Here is a 7,504-nt window from a genome sequence, read left to right as displayed (position 1 = left end):
TTATTAATTAAAAGTAATTACATTTTCTTTAATTACCAAGTGAAGTAGATTTGGACCATGAGAAACAAATGCAAAAAATAAAACAACTACTTCCATCAATCCGTTTTTTCCCCAGGTTAAACTTCACTCCTTCATAACCTACTCTTCGATCTTCTCCCACCTCAAGAGTAAGGGGATGGGGAAGGGAGTAGAGGTCTCCCCATAACAGCACCTCTCTGCTTCTCAATACTCCTTACATGTTCCCCCTGATTCTGCATCAGTTCTCTCCATGGGCTGCAGTTCCTCCAGGACACTGATCTCTTTGTGGAGACCAGTGACAAGACCCGAGGGAAGGGCCTGAAGTTGTGTCAGAGGAGGTTTAGGTTGGATATTAAGAAAAGGTTCTTCACCCAGAGGGTGGTTGGGCACTGAAACAGACTCCCCAGGGAAGTGGTCACAGCACCAAGATTGACAAAGTTCAAGAAGTGTTCAGACAATACTCTCAGGCACATGTTGTGACTTTTGGGGATGGTTCTGTGCAGGGCCAGGGGTTGGACTCCATGAACTTTGTGGGTCCCTTCCAACTCCACATATTCTGTGATTATGTGATTCTGTGATTCTGTGACATATGTACATGCTTAGCACGGGGTCCCCCATTGGCTGCAGGGGCATCTCTACTCCAGTACCTGGAGCACCTCCTCAGCCTCCTTCTGCCCTCACCTTGGTGCTCACAGGGTTGTTTCTTGCATATTTTTTCCCCTCATTCCTCACTACCTGTTCCCTTCTTAAATATGCTTTCCCAGAAGTTCCACTGCCTTGACTGCAGTGCTCAGCCATGGTGGGTTCGTTGGAGCTGACTGGAATCAGCCATATGTGGCACAGGACAGTCCTGGCTGTTCCTCACAGACCCCACTGCCAACACAAACACCCAGTACCCTAAGAACCAGAGGTAGTCTAAAAATATGAACAGCATAATGACAATGAGTAAAATATTAGAATCTGGAGATTTTTTTTTGGGAGGTGTTTAATCAGAACATTAAACACAGACTGGAAACAAGAAGAGGAGCCAAAGAAAGACGGCAAGGGAGAAAATAAATTAAAAAAAAATAAAAAGAAGAAAGATAATTTAATTGAGAGATTGTGATGGTCTGAACAGAAAGGATTTAGACCAAAATGTTAATTGGCAAAAGAAAGGGAATTATACATCTACCTTCTTTAAGAAAAGAATGGCAAATTTCAGCTCCAGGAGTGACTATTAAAGAAAGCAGGAGGTGGGAAAGAAAACTGGTTTGCATTCTTTAATAGATCACCTATGAGCAAGTGCTTGCTGTAGTAACTAGAATAAATAACCTCCATTACAGAAATTTATCTTTTCCCTGCTGCTCTTCATTACAGTTGATAGATGTTCCCTTAGATTTCCCAGTCTTTTTAGCCTACACATAAAACCAAGCACTTTATTAAATTTCACTGGTTTGTTCTCTTTTAAAGATAAAAGTAAATGTACTTTACTGGTATCATTTATGTTAGTATGCCCATATGCTCATGAACCACCTAGGTATTCCTTACAAATAAGACAAATGCGTCTCTAGGGAGTGTTCTCTGGGTAAGCAATGTGTAAGCTAAACAGAAAACTGTATTGCAACGTCTTCCAGGCATGAAACTCCCAGTTTCCATAAGCATTTTTAGCAGTTCTTTTGCTGTTTATTTATTTTATTTATTCTTCTTTCTTTGTCCTGAATTTCTTTCATTTGAAAGTCCTTCATTTGGACAAGACTTTCTCTCTGACAGATATCCACCCCCTGGTTCCTTGTATGGGCAACCTGAAACAGGATTAATAGATGTTCAGACTCAGAATATGTTTTCTGGACTAGTTGATATTCCCAGCTCCTTAGAGGTAAGTGTTTCTTGGATAGAAATTCATATAGGAATATGAAGGTAGTGACAACAATATTATAAAGTTATTTCATGTCAGCAGTCAGGAGTACACATGCAAACTCACATTTTGAAAGATGAAATGTCTTACAAAGGGAATTTGACTAGGAAGCCTGGAGCAACACTCTTATTTCTGATCCCAGTTTTGTAAAAGTTATTTTGGGCTGTTTAATGATAAAGGCACTAGTATCATATCTAGATTTAAGTTGTTCTAATGGCTACAGAGAGAATAGTGACTTAATTGAACTATTTTTTTTCTCTCTCAGTTCTTTATGGAGCAGACATCGCCTATGACTTTAATTATCATCCCTATTTCTTTTGACCCATGAGCTAATATAATACACACAATGATTATTCTATACTGGGCAATCTTAAAGTCATGACAAATTATTTTTTTATCTCATTCTATCAATGAAAGAACTCAAGTATACAGCATGGGAGTCATGCATCCAAAGATATGCTGTAGGATAATAAGATATTGAGTCATATCTTAGGTATAATTATGAAAATAATGATTAAGGTCCATTGATTGCTCGTTCTCACCAGTTAAAACTAAAAAAAAATCAAACGAAACACACAACAAACAACCAAACAAACCAACCAAACAAAACCACTACAGTTATTTCATAATGCACTATCAGGTTTATTACATTTCTATATTTTCAAGAACTGAGAACACAGTAACAAACGGATTTTTCCGGGGGAGTAAAAAGCTCAAGTCCATGAACTGGTAATGCATACCACAGTGCTGGAGGCTATGTATATAGTTCTTTATGACATGGAGGATTAATGGTATTATTATTTATATTCAGTTATAGTAACTGTACATCAATATAATGGTGGATAAGTAGCCATTGGCTTCTTCATCTTAAGCATTGAGGATGTTGTTTACCATCTCTCATTTTCACAGTGTTGCTACGTAAAACAAATAGTGTAGGCAAAAAAGACATCTTGAAATATATACGTGTATTTTCAAAGGACGGCAGGGAGAAGGAAGGTCACTGAACAATATAATTGATGGCAGTAGCGAAATGTTTCCTAACCTGCAACATTACTAGGCTATGTCGATCACAAATGCCAAATCAGATCGAAGTATAGAAATGCAAGGTAATACCCTCTATTCTTTACATTGATTGCATCAAAGGAAATAGAACATAAACTAGGAAAGCTTTGATGAATGGATAGGCAGCCAACAGAAGCACAATAAGGTGTTGGATTTCTCCTTCTTAGCAGAAGCATACACTGCATTACCCAGCTAATCAAAATGTGCAGTGCATATTTCAGCAGATTGAAATCAAATGTAACGAGATAGCCTTTTATTTTATTCATCTTGAATCTACTGAATGATTACTTTACCTTCTGCTGTTCAGCAGCTTTCAGAATAATGCACAACTCAGTGGTCTTGCTTAATGCTTGTGTGTTGAATCTTTATTTAATGTATTTACCAGAGACTGGTGGTGCAGAACACTGCAGCCTCATAGGCTACCTTGATGGATAAGCTTCACCAGACAAAACTTTGATTTCTGTGTCATTTTTGCATTTCTGTCATGGAACACCATTGGTCATGTTCTTTCACGAAAGGCCAACAGGCTTCCCACATTGTAAAACAAGAATAAATTTTGTAAAAATTAAGGCCAAATTACTGGCAAGTGAGGTGCTGAATGAAACATAATTAATTAATGTTATCACTGTAAATCATGTTTACAACTTGTTGTGCAAATAACAGTTTATAACAAACATAAATAACAATACAAGGGACTTGGTTCAGCAGTGGCATAAGCTGTTGCTGATAGTCCACATACTAAAGTGTGGAAATTTTACAAGGTAAACATAAATCAGAAAAGAATTGTTTAACCACTAAGGCAATGTTTTAAGTGTCTAGGTTTAACAAAAGTCTAGGTTCAATGTGGCAACTTGACAGAACATAACCAACCATAGTAACTCAATGACAGAGAAAAAAGTCAAAGGATATACAGCAAGTAATGAACTGTGATACTTTTCTAAACAAATACCTTAACAAACGTCTATCATGAGTCTCTTGAGTTGTACTCACGGGTCTCATACCCTCTTAAATTTACTCTTCCACTGCACACTACTCAATTAAGTCAGCTATCAAAATTCAGGGCTTCAAATTAAAATTCTAATTTGCTCTAATGAATTGAATAAAATCTCCCTAGAAAAAAATGTGTCCCTATTATTTTAAAGAATAACGTGCACAAGACCCAAATCTCTCTATGAAATCAATGTATTTTCTTGGGCAAGTATTGATTTCTGTCTGTCATTGCAGGAAATGTAATTATGCTTTTTTATATTAAAAAACCCACACACTGCCATATCTAGTTTAATAAAAATTAAGATCCTTACAAATGTTCATGGTAAATATTTTATGCAAGTTCTCAATGTTTCTTGATCTCAAATGTGTTTGTTTGTTTTTAACTCAATACGGGGGGGGTTAACTCTGGCATAGTTAACCAGAAGTGTTTTGAAAGCATGGGTTTTTGTTTCAGAATGCAAAATTTCAGGGTTGTTCAAAGCCAGCTCCCTGACAAAACTTGTGAATCTAGAGGAAGCTAGAGGAAGGTCAAATGCAAGGTCACCAGGGAGAAGTTCTGCTGAAAAGCCTAGGAAAGAGATCCCCTACCCTTTACTTGGGAGCTGCTCCTAGAGGAGGCTTTGCTATTCAGCTTCCACTTCCACTGTTTTGCTGCTGCGCTTGTGCCATGTTCAACCAGGTATCCTACTGCTCCAGATTGTGACCCTCATTCTCACAGCCCTATCTGGTCTTCCTGTGATTTTGTCTGACCCTGAGTTTGCTCACCAGACCTGATCTTGACCCCTACTCGTGGGCCAGTGGCTCAGACTGGCCTCTGACTGTCCCTGTCCCCAGGGTGCCTGAGACTGGAACTGCCCCTGGTGTCCCTTGGCTGTCCTGCCTGGTGGGCCGAGTGCTGGCTGTCAGGTGCTGCCCTGATGCACCGCAGAGAGACCCCGCTACCCCAGCTGCAGGGAAATCCTGACCCATGAGGTACTCTGGTAATTAGATACAAGAAAAAATTCTTCAGCAAGAAGGTACTTAAGCATCATTGCAGGTTTACTCTGCAGAGGCTTTAAAAATTCCATCTTCAGAGATATTTCAGAGCTCAAAAGGACAAACCTCCGAGCTAAGGACCAACCCACACTGCAGCCCAGAAGCTGACCATGATTTGACTGGGATGATAGAAGAGATGATCTCTAACCAAACTGAAAAGTGGAAAAAAAAATTATGTATGTAAATTAAAGAGAAAAGTCAAGATAACCACAATTTCTAGCATCTGGTTTTAGAAGGAGAGTCAAATCAGGTTATAATGCCCTAAGAGGTACACCCAGGAAGCAGCCACAGTTCTAACTTCAATGAAACTGTAGTGATTTAAGCACTGCAGTGTAGGAGTTGACTTAGTATTTGAGTATAATTACTTATGTAACTACATCAGGTTACAAACCCAGGGCAGGATGTTTTAAAATTATCCTTTGCTATACCTAAGTATTTTTGCAGATTTGAACCTTAATGACTACTGTAATTCTAAAATAAAGCATAATTGTTAACACTAAGACTTAAAAAAGGCCTCCAGAAAGAAAATTTGCTCTATTTGAAATTGTAGATGATTCTTTGTGTGTTGAATATAAGATGCATGAATTCAATTGCTAAGTACTGAAGAAAAGAGAACAAAAAAATTAGTTGATAGCAGGCATCAAGCCCAGCTATCACAGATACCACATTTCATGATCTCAAGTTTCAAAACAGCTAAATTTTTTCATCCTAGTACTCTCAGAGAACAGATCCAAAATCTAAGTGCTCCACTGGTCAGCAACATTAATCTAATTTTCTGCTCCTGTGCTAAAATAATTCTTTAGTTTAAAGAGCATTTCTTCATTCTTTGGATATTTGTAAACAAATCCACATTTCTTCTCAACTTTTCTTGGATAATCAAGCCGATCTCTTCCATTAAAAGGTAGGCTCTCCCAAACACTTTAGCAGCCCTTCTCCTTCCCAGCTTCAGTCTCATTTTCCAGCACAGGAGGGGTCTTACCAGGGTCTTATACAACAGTAGTTGTATAAGAAAAAAACTTCCAATTTTTTCTAGTTTTTTGATTCAATTCAGTATTGAATTTTGCATTTTTAGAAGTGAATCCCCTTTGAAGTTCTAATGCAACCCATAGATCATGTAGAACATCTGAATACAGCCCATTTGTCATATGTGGGTGATGCTCACCAAGGTTAGAGCAAAACTTCCTACTGTGGATCATCAAGGGCCAGACCCAACATTTTGTGCTTTTTAGTTAGGTACCTTTTTTATTACTTCATTTATAATTTTTACTTTTTTTTTTTTTTTTTAGTGGGGACTTGTTCGGTTGGGACTTTTTATCTGTTTTATGAAGTCTATAATCTTCTGTTTAGATAATAGCTTCCAATTTTCATGTTAGTATTTCATCTGCATAATATTGGGACACAAAAGCAAATATTCAATATGAAAGAGGTGAAAGGCACTCTTCTTGGAGATATCTCCAGCTATTCTATGTTTCAAAGCTTTACTGATCCCAGAAAGACTAGTTCAACACTCCAAGTTCTATTAATTATCTGAACAGAACATTGGGTTTCACCAAATCTTCTATGGGTTACTTTCACTCGATGATTTAACACTGATAATCCATGCATAAGTTGCCTCAGCGGAGGTTTAGATCACATACAAGGAAAACATTCTTCACCAAAAGGGTTGTCAAGCACTGAAACAGGCTGACCAGGGAAGTGGTTGAATCACCATTTCTGGAGGTATTTAAAAGATGTGTAGTTGTGGCACTTGAAGACGCGGTTTAGTGGTGGACTTGGCAGTACTGCATTTAAAGGTTAGACTATGATCTAAAATATCTTTTTCAACCTAAATGATTCTATGATCTCTGGTTTAAAGACTGAATAAGATCTAAGAGAAATTATTCTATAATTTCTTTATATCTTTACCATCAGTATTTTAACTATATTTTTATTTTTTCTTTCTTTTGTGCTACTCATTTTCATACCCTTAAGAAAAAGCAATTCAATATAGAGTTCAGCTTTTATCCCCTTTCCTTTTGCTCCTAAGACACATTCTTGATGATTTTATCTTTCCAAAAATATTTTCCAAACTTATATTCCAAAGATTCTTTTCCCTCTTTAAATATGCAGCATTGGTTGACGGACTTCAGTGGACTCAGAAGTTGTAATTGTAACTGAAAACCATGATTGAAATTCTTATAATATTGTTATGCCAATTAAGAATAAAGCATTGCTGTGCTCTTATATTTTTCTGAAAGATGAATTCTCTTATGACCTCAAGTATATCTGTTTCTTTTCACACTAAATTCTACCAAAATCAACAAACATTATTGTAGTTTAATTGAGAAAAATAGTAGACTATTTTGAATAGAATTGCTATCTATTTATGAATCAAGACTATATGCACAAAACTATTACTTGGTTTTGTTAATGTTAAATAAAAGGAGAAACCATCATGTTTTCTGAAGAAAATGTAAAAATGTACCCTGTGTATTAAAAACATGTTTATCATTATATACTTTGCCT

The 7,504-nt window shown here is 37.0% G+C and overlaps 1 long non-coding RNA gene across 1 annotated transcript in view; it reads left to right on the top strand.

Annotated features, from left to right (window-relative positions):
• The first annotated feature begins 1,774 nt into the window (after window positions 1-1,774).
• LOC116784506 overlaps window positions 1,775-7,504 on the top strand; it is a 50,471-nt gene continuing 44,741 nt past the window's right edge. The window contains exon 1 of the long non-coding RNA XR_004356100.1: window positions 1,775-1,873. This is a non-coding gene — a long non-coding RNA (uncharacterized LOC116784506). The remainder of the gene's footprint in view (window positions 1,874-7,504) is intronic.

The sequence above is a fragment of the Chiroxiphia lanceolata genome, chromosome 3 (assembly GCF_009829145.1).
Source record: "Chiroxiphia lanceolata isolate bChiLan1 chromosome 3, bChiLan1.pri, whole genome shotgun sequence".
Lineage (NCBI taxonomy): Eukaryota > Metazoa > Chordata > Aves > Passeriformes > Pipridae > Chiroxiphia > Chiroxiphia lanceolata.
Note: the sequence above shows the minus strand (reverse complement) of the source record. Positions and strands in the feature narration are given on the sequence as shown.